At 35.6% G+C, this 14133-nt stretch overlaps 1 long non-coding RNA gene across 2 annotated transcripts in view; it reads left to right on the top strand.

The window, feature by feature from the left end:
• The window catches only part of LOC116479077 (uncharacterized), a 69925-nt gene that overhangs the window by 43009 nt on the left and 12783 nt on the right, over positions 1-14133 (top strand). The window contains exons 3-6 of one of the 2 annotated variants that reach the window (XR_009212584.1): positions 5353-5407; positions 6777-6920; positions 10050-10217; positions 10313-10454. This is a non-coding gene — a long non-coding RNA (uncharacterized LOC116479077). Of the gene's footprint in view, positions 1-5352; positions 5408-6776; positions 6921-10049; positions 10218-10312; positions 10455-14133 lie in introns of those variants that run through there. The other variant, XR_009212585.1, reaches the window with a different exon arrangement.

Here is a 14133-nt window from a genome sequence, read left to right as displayed (position 1 = left end):
TGTATTTTCCATTTTCAAAACTATATTAGATATTTTTGCACCATCGCTCTTCTAAATACCTTTTAGAATCAAACTGTTAGGTCTTCCAGAGAAGACATTCTATTGGGATATTTGTGATTCAAATGGCTTTGTCAACTGTAAGTAGAAAATAGATATTTTCTAAATAATAAGTTTAAATGTACTATACTATGGTAAGAACTTAACAACAGAGGAAACTGGGTACAGGGTACATGGGAATTCTCATACTATTTTCACGTTTTTTCTGTAAATCTATTTAAAAATAAATAATTTATATAAAAATAGTCTTTTGGCAGGGGAACATTCTATATTTGTCATATTTTTGGCACTTTTTGGATTTTTTTTAATAAGATTCATAGTTTCTGTAGATTTCTATTTAGGGTGATATCTAAGTCTTTTGTTGACATCATGCATAAAATTTGTTCTCCCAATTTTTCTTTCCTAATTAGCTACTTCTGGAGTATGAGAAAATTCCGAATTTATGTCTGTTGAACTTTTGCCTAAGACCACTTTTAGAACTTTACATGGAAGGAATACTAATTTTTCCGTTGATTATCTTGGATTTTCTTGTTATGCAAAAAATTATCTACAATGACATTTGCAACATTGTTTTCAGTGCAACCTAATAGTTTTTATTTTTTATTATTTTATTTTTATATTTTAACTTTTATTTTATGTTGGGGGTACATGCGAAGGTTTGTTAACCCAGGTAAACACATGTCATGGAGGCTTGTTGCACATATTATTCCATCACCCAGGTATTAAGTCCCGTACTCAATAGTTATCTTATCTGCTCCTCTCCCTCCTCTCACCCTCCCCCCTCAAGTAGACCCCAGTTTTTGTTGTTTCTTTCTTTGTATTCATAAGTTCTTATCGTTTAGCTCTCACTTATAAGTGAGAACATGCGGTATTTATTTTTCTGTTCCTGTATTAGTTTACTAAGCATAATACTTTTCACCTCCATTTATGTTCCCACAAAAGACATGACCTCGTTCCTTTTTATGGTGGTGTGGTATTTTATGGTGTATATGTACCAAATATTCTTTATCCAATCTGTCACTGATGGGCATTTAGGTAGATTCCATGTCTTTGCTATTGTTAATAGTGCTGCAATAAACATTCATGTGTATATGTTTTTATGATAGAATGATTTCTATTCCTCTGGGAGTATACCTAGTAATGGGTTTGCTAGGTCAAATGGTAGTTCTGCTTTTAGTTCTTTGAGGAATTACCACACTGCTTTCCACAGTGGTTGAACTAATTTACACTCCTACCAACAGTGTGTAAGTGTTCCCTTTTCTCCACAACCTTGCCAGCATCTATTTTGACTTTTTAATAATTGCCATTCTGACTGATGTAAGATAGTATCTCATTGTGGTTTTGATTGGCATTTCTCGAATAATCAGTGATATTAAGCTTTTTTCATATGCTTGCCAGCTGCATGTATGTCTTCTTTTAAGAAGTGTCTGTTCATGCTCTTTGCACACTTTTTAACGGGGCTATTTGTTTTTCTCCTGTAAATTTGTTTAAGTTCCTTATAGATGCTGGATGTTATACCTTTCTCAGATGTGTAGTTTACAAACATTTTCTCCCATTCTGGAAGTTATCTGTTTACTCTGTTGATAGTTTCTTTTGCTGTGTAGAAGCTCCTGTTTAATTACATCCCACTTGTCAATTTTTGCCCTTGTTGCAATTGTTTTTATCTTTGTCATGAAATTTTGCCTGTTCTTATGTCCAGGATATTATCTCCTAGGTTGCCTTTCAGGGTTTTACAGTTTGGGGTTTTACATTTAATCTACAATACGTCTTCAGTTGATTTTATTTTTGTGTATGGTGTAAGTAAAGGTCCAGCTTCAATCTTCTGCATATGGCTAGACAGTTATCCCAGCACCATTTATTGAATAGGGAGTCTCTTCCCCATTGTTTATTTTTGTCAGCTTTGTTGAAGATTAGAAGATTGTAGATGTGTGGACTTATTTCTGGGGTCTTTATTCTGTTCCATTGGTCTATGTGTTTGTTCTTGTACCAGTATCATGCCATTTTGTTTACTGTAGCCCTGTAGTATAGTTTGAAGTCAGGTATCATGATGCCGCCAGCTTTGGTCTTTTTGCTAAGAATTTCCTTGGCTATTCTGGCTTCTTTTTTCTTTTTTGGCTCCTTATGAATTTTAAAATAGTATTTTTTAGTTCTGTGAAGAATGTCATTGGTAGTTTGGTAGAAATAGCATGGAATCTGTAAATTGCTTTGGGAAATATAGCCATTTTAATTATATTGATTCTTCCTATCCATGAGCAGGGGATGCTTTTCCATTTGTTTGTGTCTTCTCTGGTTTCTTTGAGCAGAGTTTTGTAATTCTCGTTGTAGAGATCCTTCACCACCATGGGTAGCTGTATTCCTAGGTATTTTATTATTTTTGTGGCAATTGTGAATGGGATTGCCTTTCTGATTTCTGACTTGTCTCTTACCCTGGCTGTTGCTGGTGTAGAGAAATGCTAGTAATTCTTGTACATTGATTTTGTATCCTGCAACTTTCCAAAGTTATCAGCTGAAGGAGTTTTTAGGCTGAGACTATGGGGTTTTCTTGATTAGAATCATGTCTGCAAACAGAGATAGTTTGACTTCCTCTCTTCCTATTCGGATGCCTTTTCCTTCTTTCTCTTGCCTGATTGCTCTGGTCAGGACTTCCGATACTATGTTGAATAGCGGTGGTGAAAGAGTGCATCCTTGTCTCATGCTGGGTTTCAAAGGGAATGCTTCCAGCTTTTGCCCATTCAGTATAATGTCGGCTGTAGATTTCTCATAAATGGCTCTTATTATTTTGAGGTATGTTCCTTTAACACCTTGCTTATTAAGAGTTTTTAATATGAAGTGGTATTGAATTTTATCAAAAGCCTTTTCTGTGTCTATTGAGTTAATCATTTGGTTTCATCTTTAGCTCCACTTATGTGATGAATAGCATTTATTGATTTGTGTATGTTGATCCAATCTTGCACTAGGCATGAGCCTACTTGATCATGGTGAATTAGCTTTTTAATGTGATGCAGGATTCAGTTTGCAAATATTTTGTTGAGGATATTTGCATCAATGTTCATCAGAGTTATTGGTTTAAAATGTGCTTTTTTTGTTGTGTCTCTCCCAGGTTGTGGTATCAAGATGATACTGGCCTCGTAGAGTGAGTTAGGTAAGAGTCCCTCCTCAATTTTTGGGAATAGTTTCTGTAGGAATGTTATCTTTTCTTCTTTGTACACCTGGCAGAATTTGGCTGTGAATCCCTCAGGTTCCAGGTTTTTTTGGCTGGTGGGCTATTTATTATTGACTCAATTTCAGAGCTCATTATTGGTCTGTTCAGGGAATCAATTTCTTCTTAACTCGGTCTTGGGAAGGTGTATATGTTTAGGAATTTATCCATCTCTTCTAGGTTTTCTAGTTTGTGTGTGTAAAGGTGTTTTTAGTAGTTTCCGATGGTTGTTTTTATTTCTGTGAGGTCAGTAGTAACATTCCCTTCATCATTTTTAATTATGTTTATTTGTATCTTCTCTCTTTCTTCTTTGTCAGTCAACTTGGTGGCCTATGTATTTTATTTATTTATTTTTTTTCAAAAAAACCAATGCCTGGATTCATTGATCTTTTGAATGGTTTTTCATGTTTCATTTCCTTCAGCTCAGCTCTGATTTTTATTTTCCATAATCTGCTAGCTTAGAGGTTGCTTCGTTCTTGCATCTCTAATTCTTCTAGTTGTGAAGTTAGGTTGTTAATTTGAGATCTTTCCAACTTTTTGATGTAGGCATGTAATGCTATGAATTTCCTTCTTTAACACTGCCTAAGCTGTGTCCCAGAGATTCTGGTATGTTGCATTCTTGTTCTCATTATTTTCAAATAACTTCTTGATTTCTGCCGTAATTTCACTATTTACCCATAAGTCATTCAGGAGCATGCTGTTTGATTTCCAGTTATTGCATGGTTTTGAGGAATTTTCATAGTCTTTTTTGCATATTATGATATTTTTATTGTTTGATGTTTTCACTGTGTTTGTGAAATTCTTTTGTTTTTTACTTTTATTTTAAGTTCTATGGTACATGTACAGGATGTACATCTACAGGACGTACAGGTTCGTTACATAGGTAAACATGTGCCATGGTGGTTTGCTGCACAGACTTCTCTTTTTATTGTGCTGTAGTCCAAGAGTGTGTTTGGTATGATTTTGATTGTTTTACCTTTGTTAATTTTTTTTTTTGGAGTCTCTCGCTCTGTCACCCGGGCTGGAGTGCGTGGCACGATCTCGGCTCACTGCAAGCTCCCGGGTTCATGCCATTCTTCTGCCTCAGCCTCCCGAGTAGCTGGAACTACAGGAGCCTCCCACCATGCCCAGCTAATTTTTGTTTTGTTTTGTTTTGTATTTTTAGTAGAGACAGGGTTTCACTGTGTTAGCCAGGATGGTCTTGATCTCCTGACCTCGTGATCCACCCACCTTGGCCTCCGAAAGTCCTGGGATTACAGGCGTGAGCCACCATGCCCGGCCTCTGTTGAGGATTGTTTTATGTCCAATTATGTGATCAGTTTTAGAGTATGTGCCACAGGGCAACGAGAAGAATGTATATTTTTAAGGTCTACTAGATCCATTTGGTCCAATGCTGAGTTTAGGTCCTGAATATCTTTGTTAATTTTCTGCCCCCCAATGATCTGTCTAATACTGTTAGTCTGTCAGTGGAATGTTGAAGTCTCCCACTATTATTGTGTGAGAGTCTATGTTTCTCCGTACGTCTCTAAGAACTTGCTTTATGAATCTGGACACTCTTGTGTTGGGTGCATATATATTTAGGGTAGCTAGGTCTTGTTGAATTGAACACTTTACCATTATGTAATGGCTTTCTTGGTCTTTTTTTTTAATTCTTATTGGTTTGAAATCTATTTTGTCAGAACTTAGGGTTGCAATCCTTGCTCTTTTCTGTTTTCAGTTTGCTTGGTAGATTTTCCTCCATCCCTTTATTTCTAATGTTTATGCTTCCTATTATTTTATTTTTATTGCATGAGCAAGTACTTCCAGTACAACTGTTGTAAAGAAGTATTACATTTTTGTCTTATTCCTGACATCAGTGGAAGCAAGCATAATCATCTCAATTGACTGGGTGTGTGAATAATTCTTTTATCCTTACCTAAATTGATGAATACAGAATTTGACCCAACTCCTTTCAGAAGGTAGTGAGAATATCCTATGATGTTCCTTTTTAGATTTCTTATAGAAGACAGACCCTGTAGTACATTTCTTAGTATGGAATCAATCTTTGCATCCCTGTAAAACCTAATTAAGTATGTTCTATTATTCTTTAATAATAGAATGTCTGGAGGATTCCATTTCATGGTGTTCTAAGAAGTCATCATTCAGTTGGAGGTTTGCCTTTTATTTTTGTATATGTGTGGTTTTGGGTATTTGCTTACTTTATATTGGGTTTTACCCGTTTTGGAAAAAAAGGCTTTATCTTTGAATAACCTAATAAAATGTGTCAATTTTAGTCATATAACTTGATGTTTTCACAAATCCAAGCATGTGTGTCGACATCACCAAAGGCAAGATATAAAACATATCTATTACTCCCCAAGTTTTTCTTATGCTTCTTTGCAGTCAATACTCTCACCCCATCCGAGACCCAGTTAACCTCTAATTTGCTTGCTGTCATCATAGATTTGACCTTTCTAGAATTTAATGTAAATGGGACCATGCAGAATGTAGCCTTTTATGTAAGGCTTTTTAAATTTATTTTCTTCTTTTAAAAATTGGCAGCTAACTTCATATGTTTTTATCATGTACAAAGTTTTGAGAGTTATTCGTGTGGTTCATGCATCATTAGTTTATTCCCTTTAATTGTATGCATATGCCACGAGTGATTTACTCATCTACCAGCTGAATGGAAATTTGAGTCATGTCTGACTTCGGGTTACTTTTGATAAATAATCTATAAACATTTTTGTAAGCTATTAGTGTAGATATAAATTTTTATTTAATTTGGTTCAGTATCTGGGAGTAGGACTCCTGCCTCTAGTATTGCAAGTGCATATTTAACTTTATAAGAAACTATAAAATTACATTCCCATTAACAAATATCTGAGAGTGTCAGTTACTCCAGATCACTGCCAATATGCAATGAGTCTTTTCAATTTTAGCTGTTCTAGTAACTAGTGACTGTGTAGTATAATAGCAGTCTATCATTATAGTCATAGTTTGCTTTTTCCTAATGTTGAATGATGTTGCTAATCTTTTGCCTATTTGCCATTCAAAATTCCTTACTGGTAAAATCTCTGTTCAAATCTTTTTCTGTTTATTTTTAGTTGCTTTTAAAAATATGTGTTTAGGTTTAAATGTTCTTTATACTAAAGGCTAAAGGTATTTGTGTTAGTTGTATTTCCCCTAATTTGTAGCTTGTCTTTTTATATTCTGACTCATAGTGACTCAAAAGGCAAAAAAATACCCAGGTCATAGGAATTTCTCCTATATTTTCTTCTATAAGGTTTATAGGTTTAGGTTTTACATTTTAATATTAGTTATCTGGATTAGGCAAAGATTTCTTAGATAAGAAACAAAAATATGAACCAAAGAAAGAAAGAAAAAATACGTTAAACTTCTTAGAAACAACATAAGGTAGGAGACAGTGAAGGAATATTTTCAAAGTACTGAAAGAAACAAAACAAAACAAAACTATCAACTTAAGATTCTATGCCCAGTAAAATATTTGCAATAACGAAGGCAAACTACTTTTTTGCAGGCTTACGGAAGCTGAAATAATTTATCACCAGCAGACCTACACTATCAAAAGGGTTAAAGTCCTAATGACAGAAGAAAAAATATATGAGATAGAAATAAGATCTACATAAAATAATAGAAACCACTGGAAATTGTTAGATATGTGGTAAATATAAAAGATATTTTCTTGTTTTATAAAATCTCCTTGTAAGATAATTTATCATTTAAGGCAAATAAGTATTATGCAATTTATAATGTGTATAAATAAAATGCATAACAATAGAAGAAAGACCAGGATGACAAATGGAAGTCTACTGTTGTAAGGTTCTTATACGTATAATATGTGAAGTGCTGTAACACTCAAAGGTAGGCTGTGCTAAGTTAATGAAGCATACTGTAAACCCAAATGTGACTGCTAAAATCATAAAATGACTAAGTATACTTCATAAACCGGTTAAGTAAATAAAATAAAATCATAAAATCTGTATGTGTGCATACAAACACATACACACAAAAAAATTATAATGGAATTTTTATGTATTTAGAAACTTTCCAAATACAGAATTTCAGTGAGTGTTAAGCCAATTTGTTAAAATATCAAAATGAAATATTTTCTCATTAGTGTGTAGGAACTGCTGATTGACTTCAGGATTCGTGGAAATATACAAGTCCAATTTCTCCAAATACCACTGCATAATGTGGATGATAAATGATGTTGTGATTAATTATGCACAGTCACATCTGGATTCATGAATCTTTGGGAGCTATCTTTTTTTAGATACTATAGGCATAAAACCAAGAACCAAAATAAACCAAACACCAGACTTTTGAATTTTTACATCACTGAGTGAAACAAATATTTTTCAAAAATAATATGTATATTAAAACACATTGTTCTTGTGGAAATTTTATTATTAATAAAATATTTACTTTTTGAAATGGTGTGATGTATATTTAATATGTAGAAATTATTTAAAAATTATTTTAAAATATAAACATGGGTTATTTTAACTTTATGTCATTGTTTTCACTTTTCATTTTTATATGATCTATAATGTACATAGTGTAATATCTATTTATATACTTTTAAAACTACAATTTATTTTATTTGGTTATTTATTATTATAATTATGTTTTACCTAGTAACATATAAACCTATATAGTATAAAAATACATACAAAAAGTAATATGTATATGCTTTATACTGTTACATATTGATAATTGTGGGAATTAGTATGGTATAATATTAGTCATTTGGTGACTAAAACAAATAAATATAGTGAGATTTTAATGAATAGAAGGCTCAGTTCTAAAAGCTTTGTTCCTTCTGCTCTGAGACACTGTAACTAGATGTTCAAGCATGAACTTCTAGAGAGAGACTTATACAAATTCAGATTCAGTTTTAGCACTTTCTAGCTATGACACTTTAGGAAAATTAAGACTTAGGAAATGGCCTTAAAAAATGAATTAGAAAAAATTTTTTATTAAAAAGCATATATTATTACCTTCCCCAATGAGTAGTTGAAATGATAAAATAAATTAAAATATGTAAAATAATTAGAATAATGTATGAGACACACAAGTGCTTATGACTATCACTATGATTACTATTACCAATAATGACTTCTAATACTGCTTAGCATTTAATAAGTGTCAGGCACTATTTTACAGGACTCTACATAGATTAACTCACTTAATTCTCATAAAAAGGTGGGTATGCATGAGATATATTCCCATTTTGGAGATAAGTGAACTGGCACAGAGGGATTTAAATCTCATTCCTATGTTTGTGTTAAAGCTGCCATCTATTAATATTTAAAGAACAAGTTGTTTTGATCATGTTGATAAGTAGAGTAATAGATTGGTTAAGATAAGCTTGAAAAAATAGTTTTGTATTGTCATAGGTTAGACTATCATTATGTATGGGTTTTTATTTTTGCCCATGACATCATATTTGACAACCAAAGTCACGTTTGCTTCATAAAATGAAGTATGTAAATTAACTCTAATATTTTTAATTTACTTTGAAATGGCTTGTGTAGTCAGTGTGTCCACTGACTCAAATGTTAATCTCTTTTGGCAGTGCCCTCACAGACACACCCAGGATCAATACTTTGTATCCTTCAATCCAATCAAGTTGACACTCAGTATTAACCATCACAATGATTTATCAAAGGCACACATCTATTGGATCAATTTATCTTTAGAAGTAAGGCAGCAGAAATCTCATGTTCTCTCTTCAGTTAGCATTTATTGAGCATCTACTTTTGTGCCTAGCACTGTTATAATTATTGGGCACCTAGCAATGTGAGGAATCAAATTTCTCACCTAAAGCAATTCACAATGAGTGAAACAGCATAATAGAAATACATAACTGCCGGTGTTATAATGTCTAGTGATATGGAAATACAGTTATAAATTAGAGGAGGTCTCCATAAAGGGAGGACGCTTCAGCTATATTCTCAGCATGATAGATTTTGTGGGTTGTTTTTTGTTTTCAGACGAACTAGGCATTCAACATAGCAGGTGTAAAGACATTGGACTGTGAAAGAACACAGCATGCACAGGATACAGTCAATTCAAAATGATTGCAGGTGAAGATGTATAGAGGAGATGGGATTAATTCATAAATTGTTTAGCTTGTATCCTATAGAAAACAGAAAACCAATTAAGGTAGTTTCCATAATCAAATGTGTTGAGTCAACAAAAAGATATGTTGGAGCTTACCCTGTGTCAGGCACTGCGTAAGCCCCTGGAAACACAGCGGTGAAAAACATAAAAATGCTTCCTGCCCTTGGGAAATTGAGGGTATTGAGGACATACCAAGATACTGATAATTCTTTTGGAAGGTGAATTGGATAGTGATATTATTGAGACCTAGAGGAAGAGAATTAGAGTTAGGGAAGAATATGCTGCCCCGTTGAGTTTTTGAAATGAGTTTCAAATTCTTTTCCCATGGCTGGACATACCATGGAGCCAGTTAAAATAATACTCCTCATTAATAAGGTGCTAGTTCAAATGTCACCTCCTCAAAGAGGGCTTCTCTGACCACCTTAGCCACAGGAAATACTCTTCACATATTATACGAGAACCTTATAACAGTATACTTCCATTTCTCCTCTCCTGACCTTTCTGCTATTATGCATTTTACTTATGCATAGTACAAACTGCATAATACATTTTTTGCTTAGTCACTTTCTATCCCATTACCCCAACTTATTTTGTTAACACTTTTTGCTACCTGGAATTATCTAACTTATCTACTTGTTGTTCATTTTCTGTTTTTCCAACCTAGAATGCAAATTGCATGAGGGCAGATGAATGGTTCATTCTGTTTCTATTCACCATTTCATCTCAGGAATGGAAGCATAATAGGCTCTCAAAACATTTTTCTTCAGTGTTGAATTGATGGACATAGGAGAGAGCTCAGGCTAACTTGGAAGTCATTGATGTGTAAGCACAGGTGAGTGTGAGTGTTGATGAGTGTGAAGTTAGTCTCTTTGGAATGTATCCTCAATCTTTCTGCTATCTTTCACCACCTCCTTCTCTTCTCCAAAGGGCAACTGGTTGTTACAGAAAAGAGAACATTCAAGAAATCATGGAGGTGGAATACAGGAACCTGGGCACCACATATGCAGATTACGTGTTGCTCCAGGTTCTTTTGCCTTGATTCCATATCTGCCCTCAGTCTCTCCCAGACACAATGTGGAAAACATGGCCACTGACAGGTTGGCATAACTGCCAGAATAGCTTTATTCATCAGAAAGACAGGGACAGTTCTGCTTACTACCAGTTCTAAAATCCCTAGAAAAAGACTGCTATTAGACTGGCTTTTCAATGGCAGGTACCAACCCTTGATCCAATCCATTGTGATTGGCGTAGGAAGTCTCATGACTACAGTGAGAATGCACTCCAGCCTGCCTAGAATGGTCCTGTTTACAACTCTCAGCCTAACTTAATCATCCACAGCACCCTCCCTCACTCTCAAGTAATGTGCTCTAGTTTAGGTGATAAATTATAGAGTACTTCCACATGAATAAAACGATCCTTTCATGGTCACCATGCAGTTGGTGGTTGACTTCTAGAAATATGCTTGGGGTGACAGGAGTGGTGACAGTGGTGGCTGGAAACCTAAGATGACCAAAAGGTGGGAGCACCCTTCAGGAAGCCAATTGCCTGTGTCCATCCCTCTGTGCCTGCCATCCCCAGTGCACCTCTTCCAGACACGACACCCAGAGTTAGGCAGCAGAGCCTGGCATACTTCAAGATTCACCCAGAGGTGTGCTGATCTCTTGAAAGCCTCCCTCTTCTCATGATACCACAGGCAGGGGACTGGGTCAGTGGTAAATTATAGAATGAATATCCACCTGAGGCTCTCAGCTAACTGTCTCCTCCACTTTAAGGATTTTCCTCCCTTTGACAAGCCCTGCACTTGGATTTCTCCCGAGTGAAATACTTGGTGAGGGTTTCACTGACAGCCTTCTTCCCAGGCCCCAGGATGATCTTAAGATTCCCGGAAATAAACTAAGAAGTAAATTTAAGTCAGCATCTAATTCCTTACCCAAAATGTGTGAACCTGAAGGCAACTCAAAATTCTGAGTGAATATCCAGACTTTTCTTGAAAGTGACAAGAAAGCAACCACAGGCACCAACCAGCCAGCACACAGAGACATTTGCGGCTTTCTGCATTCATTTGCATTGTTTTCTTTAATACTTTTCCGCCCTCATTTTTCATTTGACATTCTCTTGTTTTGTATTTTTCCTCTTTCTCATTTTATTCTCTTCGTCCTTTTTAAAAATCATCTGCCTCTTTTCTGTCACATTTTCATTCCCCCCTCTTATTCCTTTCTTTCTTCTCTTCCTCCCTCCTCATTCTCTCTCTGTCCTTTTCCCTTAATGAGAGACACTAAATGTGAAGTCGATTTGTCCCTGGACGTAGCTGTTGCTTGGGAGGAGACACACCCCAGGCTCTGAAGACTCTCTACTTCAATACTGAAGGACCTCAGCCTCAGCACTGACATGAGTTACGTACGATGGTGGCCCCTGAAGGAGCACTTAACAAGTTACATTAGTGAGCACTCTAGATCCCTTCTACACAGCTGTGCTTGAAGGTCCAGAACTGATTGCCAGTGTGTCTTTGGGGCATGCATTTTCTACTGCCTATTGCATTCTAAAGAGCCGGCTTCCTGAGTTAGTTATAAGGTCTGACTGCTTAATATTTGATGGTATGATTTTCCCACTGCCCAGATGAATACAATGTTGTATAAGGCCAATGCAATGCTGAAGTTGCCACTCCATAATTTCAGCAAAGTACAAAGAAGCAAGCAGAGAAGGGAGCCCATAAACTCATAAACATCTGTGGGAAACAGCAAAGAGATTCATTTGGAAAATGAAAAAGAAACTATAAAAAGATGTTTACATTATCCTGAGGAGAAAAGCCTATATTCACAGACTTTATTATTAAATTTTAAAGATAATTCATAATATATTTCTCTCTGGTGCTGCAGTAAAATTTTATGTTCAGGACTTTGGATATATGCCTTGTGTTTTAGGTCATGGCCATGGTAAGTGCCATATTGTGGGTCTTTGTTCATTCATTCATTCAACAAATATTTCTTGATGCACTTGTAATATGTTGGCCACTATAGCATACATGGGCTATACGGTCATGACCAAGACAGGCAGGTTCCTACCTTCAAAGAGTTTATATTCTATTGATTATATTCACAGATACAAACAAATGAATCAAGGAGTGGTTTAAAATTACTGAACTTTTGGAACAGAAAGAAGGCTAGTATGGCTGAAGCATGGTGAACAGGGTCTGGGTAGTGTAGGATGAAGCTGAGGGAATAGACAGAGACAAGGGTCATGATGAAAAGTATAGCTTTTATTCTAAGGGTAAATAATACTTCACAATCGTGGCTTCTTCTTCAAGACCAGAGCTAAAGACCAGCAATTCCTCTTCCCTGGCTAGACTTCAGGTACTGTTTGTCCACTTTCCCTGTGATCCCCTAAAATCTCTCCCTGTGGGGATCATTAATGCCATCTTCAACATAAAGTGACTTAAACCCCATAGAATTAGAAAAACCTCTCAGCAGAATTAACTCCTATTGTCCCTCCATCCCTGACCATCTGTCACAAATCTTTGCTCTTTTCTTGGATGTCCAGTTACAACATCAGCTTTCTAGGGTCTGGCCGTCGCCTCTTGACTTCCTGTGAAAAGGCCTCACTTTCTGCCTCTGTGATTACGAGCAAAACTATTACATACATCCTTCTGGCTGTTTCTCATTCTAGGGGCTGGGTCACAAAATATGAATTAAAATGTGAGCCATTTCAATTATTATCCTTTACTAATTTTTATGAACAGTTGGGAAATGTGCCATTTGAAACATTTTGCTTAGCATCCTCTCAGAGGCATGAAACTTCTGCATTTTTTGAACTGCTATGGATTAGCAATAACAGAATGGCAGGAAAAGAAGGATTGAGCACTTTTCATACCACTTTTACCCAGATTGACCCCTTGGCCAAACTCTGAATGTTGTTTAAAATTTGCATAATATTTTACAATTACAACTTAAACTTGGCTTCAATTTCCCAATAGTCAGTTTCCAATTTAGTACATCTTGTTTTTTTTTTTTAATCTCCTCTTTTCAGTTTCTTGTAGGATTTTTATATTTAGTATTTTTTAATTAAAGGAAACTTGCAAAATTTCAATCCTGTGTAGACAGAATTAAATCCTGAACAGACAGAATCTTTGGATAGAAACCTCTGCATTTTGAGAACACCACTCTAAGAAATGCCTTAATGGAGCAGCACTTTCCAGTAAGTTGAAGAGTTACAGATAGGAGCAAATTGCAACTGAACTTGTGTTTTCATGTGGCTGAGTTGCCAGGAGCCATGTATTTTTCCTATTGTTCTGCAGATCTTTGCTGGAAAGTTTACATTCATTGATTGCTCAAGGCAAGTGCTGCAGCTTGGTGAAATCCCTTTCTAAAAATAAAAATGTACAACAGGTACTCAGATATCCTTACACTGCCTACTTTCCGCTGCAGACTTCCATCTCACTCCAAAAAAGTAGAAGTATGTGGGAAATGGAAAATATGGAAGGTGGGTAAACAATGGGAGATTGGAAAAGGAGAAAAGAGAAACAGGGGAATAGTGCAATGGAGAGGTAGAAATAGGGAAGAAAGAAGATAAAAGAGGGAGGTGTTGGAGAAGGGAGGATATCGGATCACCTTAAAGGTAGAAGTTCCGTGAGGAAAGAGCTGGAGGAGATATGAGATGAAGAAAATGAACATGGAAAACTTTAGAACTGATGTCAGAACAGGCTGCCGTTTTTTAACCTGAAAGTGATTCCAACCTTGTATTAGTCTCACATG

This window comes from Hylobates moloch, unplaced genomic scaffold (genome assembly GCF_009828535.3).
Source record: "Hylobates moloch isolate HMO894 unplaced genomic scaffold, HMol_V3 SCAFFOLD_3, whole genome shotgun sequence".
NCBI lineage: Eukaryota > Metazoa > Chordata > Mammalia > Primates > Hylobatidae > Hylobates > Hylobates moloch.
The sequence above is the reverse complement of the archived record's forward strand: the minus strand, read 5'-3'. Positions and strand labels throughout refer to the sequence as shown.